The sequence below is a fragment of the Opisthorchis viverrini genome, assembly GCF_000715545.1.
Source record: "Opisthorchis viverrini unplaced genomic scaffold opera_v5_256, whole genome shotgun sequence".
Taxonomy (NCBI): domain Eukaryota; kingdom Metazoa; phylum Platyhelminthes; class Trematoda; order Opisthorchiida; family Opisthorchiidae; genus Opisthorchis; species Opisthorchis viverrini.
The window spans coordinates 153,305-159,747 of NW_008751912.1; positions in this window are offsets into that span (position 1 = coordinate 153,305).

The following is a 6,443-nucleotide window of genomic DNA, read 5'->3' on the forward strand; positions in this document are numbered from 1 at the left end:
GGTGATTTCATACCGTTTTCTGTGGTGACAGGTGGTGAAATGTTTTTTTCGAAGCTATCAGTTTGTCCATATTTACGGAAGCGGCGGTGCTGCTCACCCCGGGGACGGACTGGTTGGAAAACGTTTCCCTTAGAAACCACTCGCCCTGATCCCTCGGGGTTGAACGTCGCCTAAATATATAACACATTTGAAGCCTGACAAGCGCTCAATGTGGCTCCAAAGGCTCTACACAGTAACACCGAGAGTGAGATGCAAGTACCTGAAACCTGTGCCCTCAGGCTGGACCAATCCTATACAGACAATTACCGTTCATCTGCAGCACCTTTTCAGTGTCTCGATGTTGTGCCGCACGAAGGAAGCACGATGGTTGAGGTATCAGATTTCCAAAGCCTAGACAGGAGCAGTCGAGCTGTCGGAGTTGGTTCGAACCACGGATCTACTGGTCAGTACTTTCATGCCTTAACCGCTCAGTCCTTCAAAGTTGGATTCAACTCACTGACTCCAAGCAGGGTTCCTTACAAGAGCTCTGCAACCTGCTACCTTGTGGGTAGGAGATTTGGATCAGCGGCTGGCGGTGAGTTGCCTCAAACCTAACTCCTTACTCGGCCCGATCAACCGAGAAGCACCATTCCGTTCACCGAACCCTAAAACGCACACTCACCAACCATCAAATGATGCACTGCAGTCAGACCGTCTGCCAGTCTTAAACATTGTTCCGTCTGGCGCTCATGGGTTGAAAGACAACCGGCGTACAGGATGGACATACTAGTCTTTCAGGGACTCTGGTGGGGTGCTTTTTAAATAGATAACATCCAATCCCTTGCTAAAATCAAAAGATATGATTCATACTCTGTCGAAGTGAGCGACAGGTATCTCTTGCTGAAACCCCGATTGTTATATGTTGTGCAGACCCCGCTTCGGTCTGCATCGATTATCTGACGAGACAAACTCGTGAGAACCAAGCTGGATATTGCTTTAGTCGAGAATGCGTCGGCCACATCTTTACCTTTGGACAAGTTGTTCAACAGCCCACTCTTTGAAAAGTCCCACTTTAGTCGTTATTCTGGGTGTGGAAGCCGCTTTTGACTATTGATCTTCAGAAAATTTGGAGGTGTCATGCGATCAACGGTATGCATTGCAACCTTGTATCCCTTATGAGGACACTGCGAACTCCGAGCTCACCACGCCCAGTGGTTCGAGACAACTGTCCTCTCTTATCTTTCCTCTTCAATTTTGCTATTGTTGTGCTGCTTGAGATGTCGCTGCCTGTCTGTGAAACCTTGGGGACCGAAGCGCACCGGGACTTTTGTCCACAGACGTTGAGTATACGGACGGTATTGCTCATCTTGATCCAGACCCTTGGAAATTCGAACCATTTTAAACAAACTAAGTAATTCTGCCGTAAGGTTTGCTATGCGCGTCACACCTGCAAAGTCTAAGGTATTACTACATGGCTTGGTGGGTTCGAACCCAAGCATCAAGCTTGCGGACAAGGCAATCGACGTGGCAGATAAACTTATGTACTTGGTCAGTTGTATAGGTTGCAGTGGATCGGTGAAACACGAGGTTACCTTCGAATAGAGAAGGCCGGGGCAGCTTTTGCTAATTTCCGACACCTGTGGCGCCGACGCGACGCCAGTTTGTTTGTCAGAGATAGAGTATACACTTTGGGAATGCTATCCGTACTGACTTATGGATCAGAGACGTGGCCTGTCAGTGTGTGACCATTTGTGTCACCTGAGCATTGGTCGGATCTGGTGGGAACACCGGACCAGCAATGCTGAGGTACGCCAGATGATTTAGGGAAAAGGAGCTCTCTCACGATCGGTGTATTACTCGGGCTTCACAGGCTAAAGTGGTTAAGAAATTTGCTCTGTGTCAGTTTTTCCTGATCTGAAATCTTTTGACTTCCTCGGTCGTCAGAAACCTTGGTTGGGCGGGCTATCAATGATATCCCCTCTGAATCTGCATAACTTTCAAGAGGGTCGCATTTAAACTGGTTTTGTGCACCTGCGGGTGTCCATACGTTAAATTTGAAGGGTTGGGTGCCTTTGATGGGAATATCAGGTTAGCCATGCTGAGTCCCGGCAGACTGTGTTATTGAAATGAGCTCGCCCATGATTGATGGGCCACTCGTGAATCATTGATTTTGATGGTTAGGTCATAATTCACGTCGCGAAAGACCCATGGATCTTAGGGTCCAAAGCACTCGGCCATATGCTGTAAGGATCAGAGCGACAACTATCGTCGGCTGTCCAGTCTAGCGCAGATGCTACTCTTTAACGTCCATCTGCAACATCCCTCATGTCGGCAGGGTCGAGCACCCGGAAGTGGTAAAAGACCGAAGAAGTAATCCTTTCAGTTACAGTACTTGCGTTCTGTGTTCTTGCGTTTGCCTGCTAGCATACACCGATGCAGAGTTAATTCTGCGTGCAAGCAAAAACCTCATTTGTCCTGCTTGCTTCGCTATGGGAAGGTTAAAGGCAGTTTAGTAGACTGACTCATAGTTTTAGGACTGATTTCGAGGTTTTTGGGGTTGCTATTGAGGACGGATCCACAGAAGCTGATATAAGACGAACAGAGCAGTCAATCGATAGTACGTATATTGAGGCATGGTAAGGTAGGTGATTGATTAGGCCGAAGTATAAGCAAGAAGGCATCAGCGTAGCATGTTTCCACCTATCTGCCTTGCTCTGTGCAGCAAGTAAGGTGACCCGGCCGTTGTAACCATGTTACAATCGATGTTGGGATAATATGAGTGTGACAGACAGGAGAGAGGTTAGCAGCCACAAACAAAGGCTTTAGCTCAAGCGTTTGACAGCAAGGCAGCGGCTGGGTGTTGTACTCTACGGCAGCAGTACAAGCTTTTTGGGGAACGTCGCCGTATATTTGCCAATTCACAGTCTGAATGATCCGAAAACTGCCCCAGTTCACTGGCCAACTTTGTATGAGTGTGGGTATGAATGTGAATCCTCCACAATAGCCCTGGAGGTCATATTGAAAGAAAAAATCGCGCACAGAAATAAGTTCCAGTGTCGCCAAATATTCTTTCAGTTGCACTTTCACCGGGACAGATGGCTCAAGTGGTTGGAGCGTGATTTTGCTGATCGGAAGGTCCGTGGTTCGAATCCAACCCTGCCTCTCGACTTATCCTGTCTATGCCTGGGCAACCTGGCAGTATCCCAGCCCTCATGCTTCCTTCCGGTTGCATGGCAGTCAGGCACCTAAATTTTGCTACGACTGAACGATTTTTTCTCCCCGTGTGATTCGGGGTCGATCACTATGATGATTCTCTGGTTCCCGTGGACCATTATATCTGGTGTTTGAAAGGGCATATTACGTTTAGCTCTGTCGAAGGCGTTGAGATGGATGCTGAAGTTTTTAGCTTTTTGTATATTCCATTGGTGCCAGCTCAGAGGAGACGACGCACATAAATACGCATGTGGCTGACCTACGTTTTCCTCATGTCGGAGCTGGGTGTGAACCGCAATGATATGAATGGAATGATGAATGGAATAGAGGATATTAAAGACCTCGCGAGGGACGAAACTGGGGTACTGACGTACGCAGAAGCAACGAACCATACCAAAGATACACGGGGTTGTTGGTAGTGTGAGGAGATTTGGGATTTTTGTGGGATTTCGTCCTGTAAGTGAAGCCAATCTATGCTGAAAAGCCTTTTCAGCATAGATTGGCTTCACTTACAGGACGAAATCCCACAAAAATCCCAAATCTCCTCACACTACCAACAACCCCGTGTATCTTCGGTATGGTTCGTTGCTTCTGCGTACGTCAGTACCCCAGTTTCGTCCCTCGCGAGGTCTTTAATATCCTCTATTCCATTCATCATTCCATTCATATCATTACGGTTCACACCCAGCTCCGACATCAGTTGTCATCTGATTCCGAGAGTTTCTCGTGAACCCTTCGTGAGTTTGGAGATACGATCTTGTGGATTCAGGCCATCGGTGTTGGAATTGCGTCACGCAAACATGGCTCGGGCGATACTGCAGCGCAGTTTACATCTGGACTCATGTCCAGCGATCTTTCACAGCAATGTTGGAGGTCGAATCGGTCCAAAACGGAGTGATCGAGCAGCTTCAACATTACAGGAGCATAAAAGAGGAAATCATGGTGAGCAGCCCTATGGAAAAACGAGGAATGAAGTAGTTCTCTCCGATACTGAGGGGTTGGAACTCAAGCTGGGTGACCAAAGGAGGGTAGGTGAGTCAGGTGACCGAACCATAGTGGCAGTGAAACAAGTGAAGCAAGTTGAGCTGGATATTCATCATCGTACAAGCCATACGCTTATGAACTAGACACCACATCCCCAGACGAAAGGTGGGGGCGAGATGGCCCAAGTGGTTAGAGCGCGAATTTACTGACCGGAAGGTTCGTGGTTCGAATCCGACCTCCACCACTCGACTTCCCCTGTCTAGGCTTGGGCAACCTGGCAGTATCCCAGCCCTCGTGCTTCCTTCAGGTGGCATGGCAGCTAGGCACCGGAAGGGTGCTACAGCTGAACGCTTTAAGTCTTCTCTTTTAAGACGAAAGGTTTTCGAGTGATCGGTTGAAGCAAGCTGAACTCATAACTTTCCGGTGATTATCATCTGTGGACGAAAGATGTAGGTGTCCAACCCCAAGTACAATGGCAGTGGTGGACGGGATTTCGGAATTGTACAATATAAATCGGAAAAGAGNAAACTCTAATCACAAGGACGATAAGGAAGCCAGTTTTCCGTAGGGTCAATTTGCAGTTTATTTTACACCCGAGAACCACTTAGGGTTGTCCGGAAGAAGTCAGCGGTACACTGCTTAACTGGTAGGGTTAGAATCATTGAAAGATGCAAGGTTGACGGAGGAATACCAAAGGAAGGGGAAAGCAGCGTCTTACGGCTTGATAGGAGTGAATGCAGCTGCACTGGACAAGCCTCAAATACGAACAAGTTGTTCAGCACACTGACGGCATGCACGTAACCTATTATGAGATGAAGTAGGTCTTTTTTAATATTGAGAGCTGAATGTGTAGCAGTTTGCCCCTAAAGACTTTTGGATGCGCGAATTTACTGACAGGGAGGTCCGTGGCACGAACCCGACCTCGGCCTCTCGATTCCCTTGTCTAGGTTTGGGCAACCTGGCAGTATTTCAGCCCTCGTGAAACCTTCGGGTGGGATGGCAGGATGTAATCCTATGCACTGGCATTTTGTCAGCCAGGCCATTGGACCACATTCAGTTGAGTGTTTTTGAGGCACCACGTCGTGCTAATTCTACTTCCACAAACGGGTTCACGAAAGGCGCCCACGCGTATGATTCGCACATAATCAATCACTGGTACAGGGATGCTGCCTGAACCCATATTGGTGATCGTTGAGATCATGCGATTGTCCTTTATTTACGATTGATCTCAGAAATTTGGACATATTAGAGGTGTGGTAGTTTCTCGAGTCGGACAAATAGCCACGCTTGGGAACAGATAGTACGTGCAGTACGTTCAAGAATGTTGGATTGTACCTCGATGGAAAAGAGGGCAGAAGAAGTGGCATATGAGTGGGGCGTGCTCCAATACATGGATACGAACTTGAAGGTTATGATGTTTTAATTTACTGGAGATACTGTCGGACACCCCTAGCTCGAACGACGAGTGGTGAAATTTTTTTCCGAACCGTTGGGTAGACTGGAACCGAAGTTAAAAGGAAGAATAGAACTTAATTGAGGCGTAAACCCAAGGGCGGTTTAGAACCTTGGTAACGTGTACTTTCCTTTGCTACTGGGCGTAGGGAGGATCATTACACGGAGGCAAGATAAGGAGTATTTTGGAAGCTCGACGCAGGCGCAACTGGAGGGAACATCGGTCGGTGAGGCATAGGTACGCCAAATTGCTTCCACGACGGACTGGAATGTCACGCCTCATGGGTTGCGCTGGTCGTACTTCGTATGAAAGAACCGTCTGCGCCACAGAACGTTTTTTCCCGGCCACCTACCGAGTTGAAACGACAAAAGGGTGGACAATCATGAACCAGAGAGTGAAGCATAGATGCTTTTGCCCTCAATGGCGCTCGTGCATCAAAGCTATTGCCTTCAATGCATAGCTCCTTTTCCACCCCCCCACTTGACAGCCCACTGACAGTGCTGGATTTATTCACCAATTTACCAGCTCGCGCGTGCAATGCGCAGCTACCTACCCCCCAATCATCGGTGAACGAAACTGCAGCGGCTACAACCAGTTTACGAGTACGCGGTTCTTACAGCTGACAATGATGATGATGATGATGAATTTGTCTACCTTTCGTACAGTCGTTGTTGTCAGGGGTAATAACGAGTGGCATTTTACCTAACTTAGTCACACAACAGACGATGGTTTTCACGCTTTTAAGGTGTTTGCCTCAGGTGACATAATTGTATTCATTGAAGCAACGATGCTGCCTTACCCGATGAAGGACGTG